General features: G+C 42.1%; 1 pseudogene; it reads right to left on the reverse strand.

The window, feature by feature from the left end:
- Nucleotides 1-1,096: 1,096 nt before the first annotated feature.
- Nucleotides 1,097-3,606, reverse strand: LOC146805874 (ciliary microtubule inner protein 6-like; annotated as a pseudogene).
- Between the last annotated feature and the right edge of the window lie 6,333 nt (nucleotides 3,607-9,939).

A 9,939-nucleotide genomic window follows, 5' to 3' on the forward strand; every position in this document is an offset into this window, starting at 1 on the left:
TATCCACCTGTTGGTGTATATCTTTGCACGTGGATTCATCACTGATTGTGTGATGATGCATGATGATTTTAAATTTACATTTTTCTTGCAAGATAATTAAATTTTCAGCTATATTATTTACAAAATTCCATATGGGAATTCTTCGCTGTTTGAGGTATGATTTATGATAGTCTGTTGGGCTATTTGACTTTCTGCGTCACCTACATTTTCCTTACATGATATGTTATTTTACAGTAATGTTTTTGACAAGCTTAGTTAAATGAATTTTGCTGATTGAGGTATGCTTTATATAGCCCGGCTATGTAACTTTCCACCTGTGCAACTTTTCTGCGTGGACTCGTCACCTATGTTACCTACATGGTTGTTTTAAATTTTAAACTTTGGTTTTGCTAGCAAATTTTATTTAAGGGGACCACTTTTCTCTGTTGTAGGTTTGTGATTAGATGGCATTTGCTATGTGACTTTGCACCTGTGCAAATTATTGGTGGTGCATTAGTCACCTATTTCTCCTGTATTATTATTATTTTTCAGTTCGTATGTTTCAAGTTTCTATTGTTGGGAATTGACCTCTGGTTGAGGTATATGATGTGATAGCTTTGCAGCTATGTGACTTTTGGCGCATTTTGCTTTGTGCGTTTCTGTATCACATATGTTTTTGTGCATTATATTCTTCTTTTTAGTATTTGGTTGGCATGGTCTCAGTTTTTGGGATCCTTGCAATGATTTGTTTCTTCAAATTGTTGTCAGGTTCTGTTCTACCTTTGCGCTATAGTATTGTGCGTGGATAGCCTGGCATTTGAGGTCCTCTCCTCAAATTTCTTTATTGTAGGTACTTCTAGGGGGGAATTTTTAGGTCTCGCTGAGTCAGCGCGCATGCGCTGCTCGGAGAGACTTTAGTAGGTGAGTTTTCAAAGTGCTGCTGGGTGGCGACAAGCTTGCGTTCCGCGAGCGTGCATGCGCGAGCTGCCAGCCTTCAGCAGCACTTTGAAAACTCACCTACTAAAGTCTCTTCGAGCAGCGCATGCGCGCTGACTCAGCGAGACCTAATCATGTGAGCAAACTTTTTTTTTTATAGAAAAGGTACGTAGTTCTTATTTTAGACATCACAGCACGGTGCAACCTCTTTACCATCGAGGGGTTGTGGTGTTCTTTTCGAGCCAGGTGATGTTGTTGGCCATTACTATCAGGAGCTGAACAAGTGTCGCTTTTTGTGACGTCTAAAGAAGGCTCGATGCAGGTTGAGGTAGCTGGAGGTAGCTGCGGCAATCTGACAACAGAAGTAATACGGTGGCTACAGAGTGTTTTGTCTGGGGACCCTGTGATAGGCTGACACACCTCCACGTCCATCTTCACTCCTGTCTCCGCGGGATGCATTCCATCCGCTTCCGATGTCTGAGAAATGCGTGGACCGCGCTGTCCTGATGCAGGAATTCTGGGATAGGCCCCAGCCGCTTCACTGAGGTCTGTTTTCGATAAGTGGGCGTTGGAATCAAACATCTGCTGGGAATGCTGCCGGCAGCCAGTGGGTGAGGCCATGCTGTTTTCCACACAGTTTCCTTTCTCTCCGTTTGTTTCTTGGTGTGACCATTTTTTTTTTTGTATCTTTTATACAGCGCGAACTCGACCCGAAGGTATTTAAGTGCTGTACATGAGCACCGTATTTACATTACATATTCAGGCACGGGGAGATTAAGTGATTTGCCCAGAATCACAGGATGTGGACGCGACCCCAGCGCACTCAGGAATAATTTGCCTCCCCTGGGACCTGTCGGCCCACTCGACGGTTTTCTCTCTCTCCACACGAAGGCTCCATGGCGCTGGAAAAGGGAAAACAGGATTGATGTTAAACAGGGGAACATAAGCAATTGGTAGATGGGGCTGTGCTCTGAGTTCATTTATTAGCTAAACTGCTGGCATGGAATCCACTTGTTTCAATTTGCCAAAAGCGCTTTGCACTTGTCGCCACCATTCCATATATTCGAACTACTCTGATCCCATTCTCGGGTTCCCATTCATTGGAGCCCTGTCGATAATCCCATATCCTTAAAACGATCGAAAGTCTGTTGACCTACGTCACCCGCTCTAACCTATTTACTGCCCATATAAGGGCTGTGCTCGCTTAGATTAATCGGGAAAGCCCACACTTGTTGCATCATTTACAAGTTTGTATCATTCTTGTCAGAGCACCGGTCATGTTTACCTCAATGGCAATTTCTTAATATATTATTCTATGTTATACATCACTATTATCTGACTCATTATTAAATTTGAAAAAAATTACATTTGCAAGTACATTGGCAGTCTGCCTGTTTCCATGTATTTTAAATGTGCTGCCAGTTTGTTATCCCATGTTGTACGTTGCGAATTTAGCCTAAATGTTCAAGTTAGGGTGGCGTCATCTGAAGCTGGCACAATAAAGAGACAATCACCGATCTTGTGCAGTTAGCAAGTAGTGTGTTTTACCTTTAATTCAAGACCTGTTCACATTCTTCCCATGAACATAGCGTCAATATGGAATTTCTATCTGATTATGTGTCCAATTCTCCGCTTATTGTATTGAGAAACAATTGTATAAAGGGAGCACAAAAATTACATGTTCTGCCTGATCAGACAGCAGACCGCTGGTCTATAGAAACGGCAAACTGCTCTTTGAAAATTTAAGGTGTTTGCCCGCAATTTTGCCACAAACAAAATTGTTGGATGCCCATAAGTTTTCCAGGGGTCTATTTTATTTCGCACTATGTTTGTATTTTGGTGAGATACAAGTAGTAAAATTATTAATTTTATTAAATTATTCACTTTACAGCACTACTATTCAAATATGCTGCCTCCATTTCCAGTGTTTTACAAGCGGTTGTGAGGAGCAACAGACAAAATATCCCCACATTTCCTGGTCTGACACATCACCGCAGAGTATTTTCCCCCATAGCTGCACATAATGTGTGCGCTGATAAGAAAACTCTGTGCTGCTTCCTCATTCCTTTTTTCATGGCTGAATGGACATAGGTGCTCTCTCACAGAACAGCCTGGAAAAGCAGCCTACTGCCCTCTAGCCTATCAGGAACTGTTTATACGGAGACGTCGAACCCAGAGTAAAGTAATGCATAGCCACAGTTTATGTTTCTAGCTTGGTTCAGGATGGCCATTTCTTGATAAATGTCTGCAGAGGGGATGTGTGATTTGTAGTTTTAGGGATTTAAAAGAAAATGTGTTTGGATTCAGTACCAATCACGGGGTGATGCTATGCCTCATGTGACTACCACATGTACAGAGAGCTGTTCCAGAGAGAAGAATTCATCGAGCGTTAGGGTTGTGGTAGCTGTGGGGACTGCTCTCCGCCTTGCAGCATGTTCCAAGTGGAGTAGGTTATGCTGGAAAAGGCACTGTTCAGTACGTGCAGTAGCCATCTTGGAAAGATAAAGGGTGGAACAGAATGGGCACAATAGTGGTCCACCCACACCAGTGGCCATTTTTGTTTTGGATATCTTGCTTGGAGAACATTGTATTTACCACATTTTTCAAATCCTTGACTTTGCGTGGTGTTTGCGCCTCCAGGTTATGTTTGGCAGAGATGGTATTAAAGGCCACTTGAACAAGCATTGGCATAGCCAATAGGTCTCGCCTTTGGGACCTTATAAGTGTTTAGCCATGCAACAGTTGATGTTGTTGCACCAAGGATATTGTGCTGCATAACTAAATACTTATAAGGTCCCAAAAGCGAGACCTATTGGCTATGCCAATGCTTGTTCACCCTTCTTCATGTGTGCGTGTATTTTTCACCCTTATTTTTGCTGTGTGTACAGGAGATTCCTTATTGGTTTCTCTTGCTGGGAGTATCTTTTTGTCTTTCCTGGTTGTCGTACTTTACTTTCCATTTTTGGCGTTTGCTGTTTATTCCTTACTTGCTGGTCTGGCCAACTGGTGTGTACTGGTGTACTCTGGACGTTTTGTCCTGTGTTTTTATCTCTGCTTGTGCTTGTATTACTGCGCTTGGTGAGAATTATGCTTTATTCTCATTTTCTTTTTCATTAGTGTTTTACTTCAGCTTTTAATATGTAAAAATTGTATTCTTTCATTGAAACCAGGGTTTGCATCCTGTATTTTCTTGTTATGTTTGCTCCAGAAAAGGGGAAGATGTGTGTCATGTCATTATTGATTTATATTAACAATGTCTTTGTAGAGATTTTCACCAATCCCAAATAAGGAGTCCAGAGATCACTTCAGGAATGAAGAAGTTTAATACAGAGCATAGGTAAAAGACCACCAGTCCAAACAGCAGTTGCAGTCCCACTGCCCACATCATATTCTAAACTCCACAGCATTCTGTTGCCATGCCATGACCACATAGAATGTAAGACATAGCCTGACAACAGTGATGAGAAGTAGAACATAATTATACATAACTACCAAAGCATAAATAAACCCACAACACATCTCCCTCCCAAACAAATGGGAACCCCACAAGGAGAGCACCCATGTACAATAAATATGAAATAACAATTTTAAAAAAAACATACCTAACAAAGCATTACACACTCCCTGTGCCAGCCGGCCCAAACTCAACCCGCATTGGCCATCATGTTCCAAGACATGCCTAACTTGACATTTCATAATCCTTGTGCCAAGATGGTCTAAATCTCAACCTCCGTTGACCATCCCGTTCTGGAACAATAGGAACACTGCTTTGAATTTCAGAATTAGAACCGGGTATCCACTCAACCAGCCGTGACATGCTCCACACTTCACCAGAATCTAAAACAACCACATTCTTCCTGATCTCCACAATGGTGAATGGACCAGTAAAACGTGATTGACCTTTCCTCAGGAGACCCGGCCTTTTGATCAATACTTCATCACCCACTTTCCAAGCCTTGAGAAAAGAGGAATGCCGTGAGTCAAAGTTTTTTTTGTATCTCTCTTGATATAAATTTCGTCTCAAAACAGCTTGATCATCCATTCGTACATCCACATCTATGTTCAACCAGGCTGGGCTCAATTTGTCATGTGGCTTCCTCCCTCTCAAAATAGAGAAAGGCGAGACTGAAGTCACACAATTAGGAGTGTTGCGGTGAGCCCACCACGTTTCTCTAAGCATTTTTTTTAGCGAAGATCTTGTTTGTAAAGCTCTCTGGGCACAAGATTTCACAATCCTATTCATTCTCTCCGCTAATCCATTTGCTTGTGGAGAATACAAAGCTGTTCTAAGATGTGTAATGGACAATTCTTTCAAAAACCCTTTCATCTCTTGGGAGACAAACTGAACTCCATTGTCCGTAATGAGCTGTTTGGGAATTCCTTCCCTTGAAAACTCATCTGAAAGAAACTCCACAACAGTTCTGGAATTCACCACAGGTACACACTTCGTAACAACCCATTTGGACGTATAATCCACAAGCAAAAGCACATAGCGCTCATCATAGCCAAATGACTCGAATGGACCCGCAATATCCAAACCTAACTTGGTCCATGGCTCAATGGTAACTTCAACAGGTGAAAGTGGTGCAGTACGAGTTGTTTTACTTTTATCATTATTAGCACGTTCCCAACAATCTTTCACAACCTCTTCTACCTGTCTATCCATAGATGGCCACCAATACCATTCTCGTACCCTAGCCTTGGTCAAGTTCCTCCCAAGATGACCTTCCTGGGCTAAATTTATAACTTTCTCCCTAAGTTTACACGGAGGAATTACACGATTTCCCCTCAGCACCTTCTCCTCGAAGACACACAAATCATCTTTTACATTGAGAAAACCCCTCATGCACTCAGGTAAATCCTTTTCCACCGGCCACCCTTCAACAATGAATTTCTTACACATGTCCAATTCATTATCATTTCGAGAGGCCAGTGACCACTCATCCAACTCCACCGCTGATTCATGTACCCATCCAACCAGAGAATTATCTACCTCCAAACCCGTTTGATCCAAAGGTAATCTCGAAAGGCAATCTGCAACCACATTCATTGACCCAGGAACATATTCAACAACAAAATTGAATTCTGTCAGTCCTTCAATCCAACGCTTGATTCTGGGAGAGACATTATCGATATCTCTACATGAGCAAATCTGACACAAAGGACGATGATCAGTCCTCACTACAACAGGCAAACCCCAAAGATAAAATTTAAAGTGACGGACAGCCCAGTAAACCGCCAACGCCTCCCTCTCAATCACTGAATAACGTTCTTCTGCCCCTCTGAGTGATCTCGAGGCAAACGCAACAATCCTGGATTCTCCATCCACCACTTGAGACAACACTGCCCCCAAACCAAACATACTTGCATCAGTGGACAAAATCGTTTTTCTTTTTGTGTCAAAATGTCCCAAAGTGGGCATTTGACTAATGACCTCCTTAATAGAACTGAAAGCTGATGAACATTCATCTGACCACGTGAATGACGTACCCTTTTTAAGCAAAACTCTAAGAGGAGAAGAAACACCAGCAAAGTCAGGAATAAACTTCGAACAAAATTCAGCTAACCCCAAGAACGAATGTACCTGGTCCTTACTAGCTGGTGTAGGAGCTTTCACAATACTTTCCACAATATCTAGTTTTGGACTAATTCCATCCGCAGAAAGACACGAAACTTGCATTTCTCCTTCTTAATCACCAGACCAACTTCCTCCAATCGCTGAAGCACTCTCCATAACACCTCATCATGATCTTGAGTATCCTTCCCATATACCAAAATGTCATCTTGAAAGATCAATACCTTAGGCAACCCAACCAAAACTTTATTCATAACCCTTTGAAAGCAAGCCGCCGCAGAGGCCAATCCAAAGGGCATACGAATAAATCTAAAAGCTCCCAAAGGCGTTACAAACGACGTCAAATGTCTGGAATCAGGATGTAGCAAAATCTGATGATACGCAGAGGATAAGTCCATCACACTGAAACACCTGGCATCTTTGATTAATGTAAGAGTTTGAGTAATATTTGGTAGAGGCTGTCTGTCAATCCAAATATGCTTATTCAGCCCACGCAAATCCACACACACGTGAATCGCCTTCCCACCATCCTTGGGTGCCAAAACTATGGGAGCCAACCATTCAGAGCACTCGATTTCTTCAATCACACCAGCCCCGAGTAATTTCTTAAGTTCTGCATCCAGAGGTTCCATAAGCATGTGTGGAACTTTCCTGACTTTACTAACAAAAGGCTGAGCATTGTCCTTTAGAATAATTTTATGTTGAAAATCTTTCAACAATCCTAACCGTTCACAAAAAACTTTCGGAAACTGTGAACATACATCCGACGACAAACTGGGCGACATAAGCAGAACCTTTTGCGGTGAATTGGGATCCAACTTGATCCCCATGTCCCTCTGGTGCCTCCACCCAAGAAGATTATCTCCCCTCCCAGCCACGTACACCTTACCCATTGTCTCCCTATCCTTGAACTGAATCCTTTTTATGACAAATCCTACAACATCAATCCTAACCCCCCCATATCCTACTGGATTAATGTCCGGGGGTAACAATTCAGTCTTGTCCAAACCATAAACCGCATCCCAATTAGCATCTCCAACCATTGTGTAAAGTGAACCCGAATCCGCAAGAACAGTAAACTGCTGCCCACCAATCAACACTTCACACTCAGGCATCACTAGTTCATCACCATCAACCGTACCATCGTGCTTAATACTACAAATGAAATGTTTTTCTTGCTCAACTAGTTGTACAGGATGAATCCTCCCATTACGGCACACCCGTGCATAGTGCCCTCTCTTTCCACTCTTATTGCACACAACAGACCTTGCAAAACAATTCGGACTGTTAGGTGAGTGATTTTCACTCCCACATCTGAAACAATTGAAACCACTCTTACTTTGTCTGAAATTTGAATGTTCGGAATCAGAAGGCTTAAATCTAGGATGAGGTTGTTCTGGACCAGGAACCCTCTTCTCATTCTTATCATTCTTACTAAGACTTGTTTTCAACATATTCTTAGAGTCATCCCTTCTAACTTCACTCCTTTTTATCTCATGAATAGCCTTATAATCACTACTAGTGTCAGAACCCTTTTCAACTTTCATCTCCCGTACCCACATATTAGTATTTTCCATGCCCTCGACAATAGACATCGTGTCTCTGAGATCAGGATTCTTGGCTAACAATTTTTGTTGAACTCTCGGATCATTAGTACATCTAACAATTTGATCCCTTATAAGGGAATCCGTTAACTGCTCAAATTCGCAGGTGCGAGCCAATGTTTTTAATGTAGCTACATAACTGGTAATCTTCTCTTGTTTGCCTTGGATCCTGGAGAAGAATTTATGTCGCTCTAACACAACATTAATTTTGGAACCAAAATGGTTTTCGAGCATCAAAACAGTCATGTCGAATACATTCTCAGGTTCACCCTCTCCACGCCCTAATGGAATCTCGTCTAAACTGTCATAGACATGCCTGCCCTCTACTCCCAAGTTATGTAAGAGCGTGGCTTGTTTTCGCACAGCTGAAAATTTCTCTCCCCCAATGGCTAAGAGGTAAGAATCAAACAATGGTTTCCACCTTTTCCAAGGCAAAGCAGGATCACCCACATCAGTTAGAAATTGGGGCGGTTGAGACATCCCCGTGGAAGCCATTATTTTCAGGCAATGTGAATAGTAGCGGTATATCTACAAAATGATATCCCAAGGTAAACACCAACAATCAAAGGAAATATAACTGTGCCAAACTATATCACTAACAGGAAACCGAACCAAAATTCAGCTAAACCCTTCAAAAACATACCCCAAAAGAAAAAAATAATAATAATAATTTGTACTGTAAAGGCTTAATCAAATGTCCGCCAAGAAATAATAGCCCCAAGCCTACAAATGTACTTGAAACTGTGATCCAATTTTCACCAGGCACGAGTGTGTGTATCACTGATACATAATTCCGATGTCCATGTACAAAACGCCGCTTCGTGAGTGAACAATTTTCATCAGGCAAGAGTGTGTGTATCACTGATACACAATTCCGATTCCCATGACGAAAATGCCGCTTCGTGAGTGAAAGTTGAAGTGCTTCGTGAAATCCAAAATGGCGGCACGTTGCGTGATAATCCTGGAACGTCACCGGGTGGCTCACAGCACGTAATTGTCATTCCGAAGATGCCGGGAAGAAGCTAGCACGTCATCCCTCAGTGCTCGAGCCCGGTAAGAATCTTTAGAGTGATTTTTTTTTTAAACTGCAACCGCTGGCTCCAAATTAAAATGCGATGTAATTAGAAATGCCAAAATTAAACTTGACATATCTTACAAGCCACTCTCAGCGCAACAGAGCCACATCTCGAAAATGTCGGCGGACTGCCTAATAATCCAATTCAACTCCAAGTCACACAATCCACAGCCTCAACTTGCGTTACGGTTGATAATTGTTATCCTCGCAATTGGAGCATGAATATCTTCGCTCTGGAAACACGTCGAAGTCGTCGGCTCGCAACGTTGAAATAATCACTTGTTATTCACCACAGCAGGGCCAGTGAATTATTTACCAGTATTCAATGAAGTAATCCAATGGGTTCGTATACGGGGAGGCTGGTGGTCATCAAGTCCTGTCCCCAAGCAGGTCAACTCGTCGCCAGTGTAGAGATTTTCATCAATCCCAAATAAGGAGTCCAGAGATCACTTCAGGAATGAAGAAGTTTAATACAGAGCATAGGTAAAAGACCGCCAGTCCAAAGAGCAGTTGCAGTCCCACTGCCCACATCATATTCTAAACTCCACAGCATTCTGTTGCCATGCCATGACCACATAGAATGTAAGACATAGCCTGACAACAGTGATGAGAAGTAGAACATAATTAAACATAACTACCAAAGCATAAATAAACCCACAACATCTTTATTGTGATGTTTAATTCAATTTCATCCTATGCTTTAATTGATTTCTTCCCATGATATGCTCTGTGCTGTCCTGTTTATATTACGTTGTGGGCAGCATGTCATT

Source organism: Triturus cristatus, chromosome 8, assembly GCF_964204655.1.
Source record: "Triturus cristatus chromosome 8, aTriCri1.1, whole genome shotgun sequence".
In the NCBI taxonomy this organism is placed as follows: Eukaryota; Metazoa; Chordata; class Amphibia; order Caudata; family Salamandridae; genus Triturus; species Triturus cristatus.